This window comes from Stenella coeruleoalba, assembly GCF_951394435.1.
Source record: "Stenella coeruleoalba genome assembly, chromosome: 9".
NCBI lineage: Eukaryota > Metazoa > Chordata > Mammalia > Artiodactyla > Delphinidae > Stenella > Stenella coeruleoalba.
The window spans coordinates 13,260,594-13,270,196 of NC_137155.1; positions in this window are offsets into that span (position 1 = coordinate 13,260,594).

Genomic DNA, 9,603 nt, shown 5'->3' on the forward strand with positions numbered 1-9,603 from the left:
GCCTATGAAAGATAAAAAGTGTCACTAGTGTATCCAGAAAGTCATTTTTCAGTAGCCATAGGTGACAAAGATCACATTTATTTACCAGGACATCTTGATGTGGCATATAAATATTCAGGTTCTGTAGACTTCGAAAAAGATATAATATCTCCTTTTTTTGTGTAACACTAGCTTCAAGGTCAGATTTGGGATGACTCAAAAATAGGAACTAGGAATTCTTATACAGGAGAGAAAAGGAGCAGTTGGGGAGTAGGCTGAAGGGGATTGAGGAAGTAGAAACTGAAAAGTGAAGTAGGGGTTGGCATATGGGTTTGGAAATCATACGGCTGGGTGTATTACCCTTAGGCCCAGGCAGATGGGCCTCTGCCCTGGTCCCATGCTTACCAGCTCTGGCCGTCCTCCAGCTGTAACTTTCCTATGGGACGAGATGGAGGCTAAGGGATGTGCCCACCCAGAGCCCATGCCCCCCTACTTCTAGACCATCCTCTAAATACCAGGGACACTGGAATTCCCTGCCTGAACACCAAGGCTTGCATGAGTTTCTTTCTCGGGTCTGTCCTTTTGAGGTCTAATGGTGCTGCCATCTATGTACCCAAAGAGTGGCCAAGGAGCGGCTGTTTGGCAGGGGTGGGGGAGATAGAAGTTGGCTGGGTGAGCCGGGATGCTTGTGTGCACGTGGAAAAGGACTTTCATGATCTGGGCAGAACCAAAGGAGGAATGAGGGAAAGGAGCAGGCTGTGGGCCAGGGGTCTCCATTCGTATTATTACCCTAGGTCTGCAAATGTTGGTGGCAGGCCTGCACTGCAGTCCAGTCTATAACTTTTCAAGCAGAAACACTGAATTTGCAAATCGTTCCTGATGGAATTAAACTGGCTTGTCCTAGATCCATCCCTGGTTTTACCTCGATCTGCCATGTCAGTTATTTGACAAATAGTGCATGGTCGTAGCATTAGGACCTCCTGACCCATAGCTATGGTCCTTGTGATACTGGAGTAACTTAAAAAGGAGAAGACTGTCCTAGAGTTTAGGGGAACGTCATGATGTCCACTCTATGAGAGGAGGGAGGCAGTGTTCCTTCTGGGCCTGACTCAGAGAGGGAAATTTTCACAGAGGCTTTGGAATCAAATGCAGATCTGTCCTGAGACCTGGACAGATGGGACCCTTGGCCCAGCCCTGCCCCTCAGGGGACTCTGCCTTTTGGAGTGCCTGCCTCGAACTTTTCTCATTTCCACCCTGGCACTGGGGACAGGCCAGAGTTAGCTGTGCCATCCAGATGGGACTCCTTGGCTCTGTACCAGGACCCATGTTGGCCCTGGTGTTCCTTCCTCCCTTTTAGGGCATTCTCCCACCCTCTACTGTTCTGTGGGGTTGATCAGATTCCCCAGGAGACCTGAGACTCATGCCTGTGGGGTCATCCACACCCAGACCTACTAGAGCATGGACTTGAAGATATGGGGAGGGGGAAGGGTAAGCTGTGACGAAGTGAGAGAGTGGCATGGACATATATACACTACCAAACGTAAAATAGATAGCTAGTGGGAAGCAGCCGCATAGCACAGAGAGATCACCTAGGTGCTTTGTGACCACCCAGAGGGGTGGGATAGGGAGGGTGGGAGGGAGGGAGACGCAAGAGGAAAGAGATATGGGAACATATGTATATGTATAACTGATTCACTTCGTTGTAAAGCAGAAACTAACACACCATTGTAAAGCAATTATACTCCAATAAAGATGTTTCAAAAAAAAAAAAAGGTAACTGAAAAGTAGGTGTGAGGTATTGACATTCAAAAAAAAGAGAGAGAGAGAGAGAGAGAGAGAGAGAGAGAGAGACTGTATTATGATTCTTTTCACCCAAGCACTTCAAAACCTTTCTAAAACCCTTTGGGAAATCCTGTTATCACACGTTGCAGAGTAACAACTGACCAGACTCATTCAGGAAACCAACGGCAGGGCGAGTCTGATTTGGAGAAAAGGAGCCTGGCTTAGGCTCCTCTCACAGCCCAGACCCAAACCAGTCCTCCATCAGTGTCATCTCCATTGGGCCACCGCGGTCTTAGGGGATTTGGAATCTATGCTGTCTGCACATTTTTTTTTAAATTAATTGGTTTATATGTTGTTTGTTTCTTTAAGAGTTTTTTTTTTAACAGATTTACAGAGACTTCAAAGAATACTCAAAATATGACTGGATAGCTTAGGAGCATAAGAAATAAGTGAAACGAGGGTAGGGAACAAAAGGAGTTGCAATGAGGCAAAGCCAAACACGGGTGAGGCGGGGAGATGCCGGAGTGACCCCCCACTCCTTCCCTCTCCCCGTAACACACACAGATTTCTCAATTCCACACTCAGAGCCAGGCAGGTAGGGTTCAAATCTGGTTTGGAGTTAACTGTGTGCCTTCGGACAAGTGATCTAACATTTCCGAGCCTCTGTTTCCTTATCTGCAAAACAGGATAATAAATCCACCTCCTTAGATTGTCTTGAGAAATAAATGAGAGGACACATGTAGAACACAGTGCAGTGGACTGAATGTTTGTGTTCCCCCACAATTCATAGATTGAATCCCTAACCCCCAAGGTGATGGCATTAGGAAGCAGGGGCCTTTGGGAGGTGATTAGGTCACGAGGGTGGAGCGCTTACTAATGGGCTTAGTGCCCTTATGAAAGGGACCCCAGAGAGATCCCTCATCCCTTCCCAGCCTCCAGAACCGTGAGAAACAAATTTCTGTTGTTTGTAAGCCACCCAGCTCATGGTAACTCTATTACAGCAGCCCGAACGGATTTAGACACTTAGTGTATGTAGCACTTGCAGGCTCTTAATGAGGGTTATATATATATTTCCCTCCTTCCCTCCCTCCTTCTGTTTTTCCTCCCATCTTTCTTTCCTCAAGTTTTTTTCTGAAAAGTAATGTAATCAATTTGATTTTTCTCTTAGAATTGGTCAGATCTTAAACTGCTTTCCTAGGAGAGTATACACAACAAAAAAACTTTTTGCAGGGGAATGGTATTAGAATTCCAAGGCACGGGGCACAGTTCCTAGGGAATAGAAGGCCCCAGGTGGACCACTGTAGGGCAAAGCACAGGGCTAGAGATGCTAAAATGGGTGGGCTAGGGGGTGCCCAATGGAGAGGTATGAGTGTGTGTGTGTATGGCAGTGTGTTTGTGTGTATAAGTGAGCACTGGTGTGGGTATATGTGTGTGAGTGTGCCGTTGTGGCTGTGCATACATGTGTATACCTGAGTGTGAGTGTTTGCATGTTGTGTGGGTGTGCATGTGAGCGTGTGTGTGTGCGCGCGCGCACGCGAGATCAGAGGGAGAGGTCTGTCTATAGCGCAAAACTTGCTATCCACTCGAGTTTAAGAAACTAATTAAGAGACTCCTTAAACTTTTGGAGTTCATCGAAGACGGCAGGCTTTTCCCCTCTCAGAAATCCCTTTTGGGAAATAAGAATATAAGAGAAAAGATGTAAAGGCTTCTTTGAGAAAGGCCCTCTTTCTTCTTTGTGAAGGGGCTCCCGGGGGAGTTCCGGCAGGAACCCCAGGACGCTCAGCTCATCGCCACTCCTCCCCTCGGTCCTTCCTCTCTATACTTCAGTCCCTTGATCTTGGTTCTCTCACTTTCTCCAGCCTCTCGCTCCCACCCCCATCCTGATTCCCTCCCTGCACATCCCTTCTCTGGCTTCTTTTTCCTTTCAGTGACCTTCTCCTTTCTCTCCTTCCTTCTCGGGTTTCTCCTTTGCTTTTCATCCAGAGTGAGGGACGCTTGCGATAACACACCTCTGTTTTCCTTTTCCTCATATTACTGATCAACATCCCAGTGAGCGCTGAGAAACGTCTGTTTCTTGGTCTCCTTTTTCTGGAAACCATGATTTATTTAATTTTTTTCTTCTTTTTTTATGGCTTAATGAAGCTCCTCGTCGTCTGTGAACATCCCCACAGGCAGGATTTCAGAGCCTGCTGTTAAGAGGCACTGTTGTTTCCTTCTCTTCTATCACCAAATAATTGTCAGCTTCCTTCACTTAGCAAAAACGGGGAATACCAGCACGACAAACCCACGGCAAACCCACACCACACCCACAGCCCCCTGGCTTTGCGCTTATACCTCAATGGTCACGGTGCAAGAGTGGTTTTAAAATTTAAACAATATGCTACCTGAGGTATTATTTGTATTCTTGTTAGTCATAGCCTTTGTATGAACTCATGTCTCCATTTTAATAAATACAAGAGGCATTAGAGTTCAAGTGATTCCAGTAATGAGGATGGACACGTATTGTACCTTTAAAATTATTTATGGCCTGTTTGTGCCTGTGGCTTTGAATGATTGATGCTGTGATAGTTACAAATGGCTGACGCAAAGTCCTCACCTGCACTGGTAGCAGCTGGGGCACTCAAGGCTGGCTTGGTCTAGATCCTAAAACTTTCTGGCACCGGGGGTCCAGGAGGTGGTGTGTGTGTGTGTGTGTGTGTGTGTGTGCGTGTGCGTGTGCGTGTGTGTGTGTGCAGCATCGTGCTGCCTGCAACACGGGTCTTTCCTGTGAGAGGCGCTGGGTCAGCCAAACACACGCTGCCAGAGGGTTACTCTGTTTCTTTTGACAGAAGTGGGTTCACACTGAGCTTTGCCATTAACTAGCAGGGACGCCTTGGGCAAGTCACTTAACCTCTCTCAACACCGAGTTTCCTCTTCTCTAAAACATGGAAAGAATACTTAAACTACTAACAGGAAAAGTTGTGAGGAATAACTGAGACATCATGTGTAAGAAATGATACAAATGAACTTATTTACAAAACAGAAACAGACTCACAGACATAGAAAACAATCTTATGGTTACCCAGGGGGAAAGGGGCGGAGGTTAAATTAGGAGCTTGGGGTTAACAGATACACACTACTATAAGGTAAACATAAGGTCCTATCGTATAGCACAGGGGACTATATTCAATATCTTATAATAACCTGTAATGGAAAAGAATCTGAAAAAAGAATATGTTTATATAACTGAATCACTTTGCAGTACACCTGAAACTAACACAGCATTGTAAATCAGCTATACTTCGATTTAAAAAAGAAAGAAAAAAAAAGTGTGGAGCTCAGGGCCGGCACCCAGAAAATGTTTACTAGATAGCAGCTATGCGACACATGGAATGTATTTGAACCACAGCCTATACCCAGCCCTGGGCTGTAATCATATGAGAGAAGGCAAGTGTTCCTATGATTGTAGTCTTTTATCTTCCTTGAGGAATGAGAGAACTTTCTCCGAGGTTCGTGCCTGGTGGCTGAAGAGGCTCGTAGTGGCGCTGAAGGTAGTTGCATTAACATCTCAGTGGTGGAGAGAGGGCGGTGCTGCTGGGGTAGTAGGTGACACACAGAAAGACTTTTAAACCACAGAGCAGGGTGAGTAAATGCACAGTCACTGAGATCTGTGTAGACTGTTTTTCGTGCTGCTCTTTCATCTCCTGCATTAGGTCATTCAGCAAGTTCCGCCTCTTCTTTCTTCTTTCAAATATTGCTTGTATTTTCTTTTTTTTTGACACTGCTGTTGCTCTTTCCCAAGCTTTCTTATTATCAAAGCCTTTCCCTACCTTGCCCTACATTTCACCCATAAAAGAAATGAAAAGTAACGTAATTGCTCTTGATTATAGAAACAAAGAGATTCATTGTAGAAAAGTAGGAAACTAATGATAAGTTAGAAGGAAAACAATACAAATAGTCTCTCCACCTAGAGGTAGCAGTAACTGTGATTTTTTTCTACTTATGTATTGATATATTTTAAACAAAAAAGGAATCAGAGTGTGCGTCATGTTTTGCCACTTGCTTTTTTACTTAAGAATATGTCTATTGCTGTGTAACAAATTGTCCCCAAACTTAGCAGCTTAGAGCTACAAACGTTTATCACCTCACATGGTCTGAGGGTCAGGAGACCCCAGGAATGGCTTAGCTGGGCATCTTGTGAGGTTACCGTCAAGATGTGGGCTGGGCTGCAGTCATCTGAAGGCTTGGCCAGGAAGGAAGGACCTGCTTTCAAGGTGACTCACTCACAGGGCTGTAGACTGGAGGCCTCGGTTCCCCGCCACTTCTGACAAGACAGCTGGCCTCCCCGAGAGAGAGTGGTTCAGGACAGAGGCCGACGAGGCAGAAGCCACATTGTCTTTTTTTTTTTTAGACAGCTTTTTGAGACATGATTCACATACCATACCGTTCACCCATTTAAACTCTACAACTCTGTTTCTTTAGTATATTTACTGGGTTGTGCAACCATCCCCTCTATCTAGTTCCAGAACTTTTACTCCAAATGAAAAGCAGTCACTCCCCATTGCCTCCTCCTTCCACCTCCTGGCAAACACCAATATACTTTATGTTTCTATAAATTTGCCTAATCTGGACACTTCATATAAGTGCAGTCATGCGATTTGTGGCCTTTTGTGTCTGGCCTCTTTTATTTAGCATAATCTTTTCAAGGATTTTCCATGTTGGAATATCTATCAGTACTTCCTTTCTATTGCTTGATAATATTCTATTGTAAGGATAACCTTTTATTTATTCATTCATCAGTTGATGAACAATTGAACTGTTTTTGCTTTTTGGCTAACATGAATAAATCTGCTAGAACATTCACGTACCCGTTGTTGTGTGGATTACGTGAGATGATGCATATTAAACACTAAGAACAGTGCTGGGCAGATAGTAAATGCTCAAAATTTAGTTATTTTGATTATATCTGTATTTGTTTAACCGATTCCCTCTTAGTCTCCACGCTCTGTTTAGAACAATACACCAGTGATGAATTTATTTTTTGACTGACATGATTCTCATCATTCAGTAGCTCAGAGCCGTCACTAATTTCTTTCAGGCCTTGAGTCCTTGGGACAGCTTATATGTGAGAATTTGCAAATATGTATTAATTTATAAAGTGCATTCATGTGTAGTGTAGACTGGCTTTAATTAATAGAAATGTTTTGCTAAACTCAATTTTAGGAAAAAGTATTATAATAAAATACATACATTGACTTTTGAGGTACACCTTGAGCTCTGAATAGGTGTTTGCCTTTTGTATATACACTTTTATTTTCAGAATGGTAACCTCAAGGCCCCTGAGGTAATTCTGAAACCATCAAAGCTTCTATTATTTCTTGTATTTCGCTTTTCTCAGGGAGGGATGGGCACAAACATCCCTATTTTTTAAAAAAAATTTTATTGGCGTATAGTAGATATACAATGTTGTGTTAGTTTCAGGTGTACAGTAAAGTGAATCAGTTCTATATAGAGCCACTCTTTTTTAGATTCTTTTCCCATATAGGTCATTACAGAATATCGAGTAGAGTTCCCTGTGCTATACAGTAGGTCCTTATTAGTTATCTATTTTATATTCGTACGTATATGTCAATCCCAATCTCCCAATTTCTCCCTCTCCACCTTATCCCCTGGTAGCCATAAGACAAAAATCCCTATTTTATAGGAATATTCTAAAATATGAAAATAAACAAAAAAGAAATATAACCCTTTGTTATGGATAATGTTCAGTTATGGCGAGCTTGCCTTTCCTTAAGCATTTTAATTACTCAAGGTACTATCTCTTTAACAATGAACACTATACTTGTCAGATTTTCAATTAACTATTATTTGTGCCTCATAAAGTGCAATTCATTGATAATTTTTAAAAAGCTACCATATCTCAGACACTCCAAATTCTGTTAAATTCCCCTCTTCGGAATTCTGTTGACAACAGCAACGATGACAGTAAAAACAACCATGCCCTGTGAGTCACTGAATGAACGGCAATGTTAATGTTGCCCTTTAATCTGAACGTTGCCTTCCTATGTGAGCTTGGCACTGTGTTAATTGAAACCTATATGTAGTTGGGACTTTCAAAAAGAAATTTGTAAAGGTATTTTTCATTTTATCGGCTAAAGGAGTGATTAGAATAGTTAGCACCAGGTGGCGCTAAAGGACTGAACTTGGAAATGGACCATTTGGTGCTCTTACCTGTGGACTGGAACAGGCATGAGGATGCTCGTTATTTAGTGGGTGGGTTAAAAGAAAGAAGGGCAACCATTGCTCTTGCTGTGCCCTTTTACCAGCCGACACTAAGGATAGCCGCTGTCGAATTCTCTAAGTCACTTCCCTGGAAAGGTGACACTCTTTTTTTTTTTTTTTAAACTTCATTTTTATTGGCGTAGAGTTGCTTTACAATGCTGTTAGTTTCTACTATACAGCAAAGCAAATCAGCTATACGTATATATATATCTCTTCTTTTTTGGATTTCCTTCCCATTTAGGTCACCACAGAGCATTAAGTAGAGTTCCCTGTGCTATACAGTAGGTTCTAATTAGTTATCTATTTTATACATAGTCGTGTATATATACGGTGACGCTCTTAAAGGTATGGATCACACCATAGCTTTACTGAGGTCTCAAGTGGCCCAAAAATACTCACAGTTTTTCTAAAGGAAAATGAAAACAAATCTCATGTGAAGTTGCTTTTAGGAGTGGACTGTCTTGCTCTCACCATTGTAGGTACCCAGGAATGTAGACTGGACAAGGGTAGCAAGAGAAGAAAATAACATGTCCTGAAATTCCTTCTCCAGTAGTTGTGCAAAAGCAGCTTTCATCACTCCAGGCCCAAACACCGTAGGGTGATGGGGCCACAATTCCCACCAGCTCACTTTTATTATTTAACCCAATCCGCCCCTTCCTAGAAGTCTCCAATGTGCTCAGAAGTGTTTTTCTCTAGGGCCATGAAAATAAAATCTCAAAAAAAAAAAATGAGATCGTAGATTTAAAAATTAAAAAAACCTCCTTCCACTGGGTCTCCAAGAGGACAGAAGCGGGAAGAGAGGGAGGTGAAGTGAAAAGGTCTGCTACAAGGAGCCTGAAGAAGGGAGGCTACCAAATTAAAGAATGACAGATACTCCTGGAGGGAGTCAGGCATGGGGAAGGCGCTTCCTCTGGCACAGGTGCTGGGACACTGAGAGGGAGGGACTGTGGGAGGGACTTTGGGGGTGGGATAGGGAAAGAGGGATGTTTTTAAAATGAAATTTCCCACCATCAGCTTTTTTCTTTTCTGAAGTCAAGTGCACTGAAAAAGCAGGCCGAGAGTTAGCCTTGATTTACATGAACCTCTCTCAGGTTGGTTGTGAGCTCTCCTTCAGAGGAACAGGGCACATCACCAAGGGACATTGGGGGACAAGTTTTGAACCAAGTAAATCCCTCTATATGGATAATTCACCATCTTGTGTAACCTGATCTGACCCTGGCATCCACACGAAATGTGTTGTCACTGTCATTCCTTGTTCACGTTTTTCTCCTGCTGTCAGAGAGCCTGAGCCTGGAGCCTCCTGAGTGGGGTCAACCCCAAATACAGCAGCACCAGGAATTGGGTTGCTGACATAAAGTGAAATGATTTATTCCTCAGTCCCCACTCCACCCCCTCTCTGTTTCAAGGTCCTGCCCGACATGAGGGAGGGGAGGACATGGTGGGGAGGGTTAACTGTCCTGTTGTCTTTAGCTCGGTTCTAATCTTTTTGGTCGGTATAATCTGGACAGCAGGTCATTCCTTGGTCAACAGGGAACAACCTTTTCTTCTAGGTCTTCTGTGTTTGTTCCATTTATTTCAACG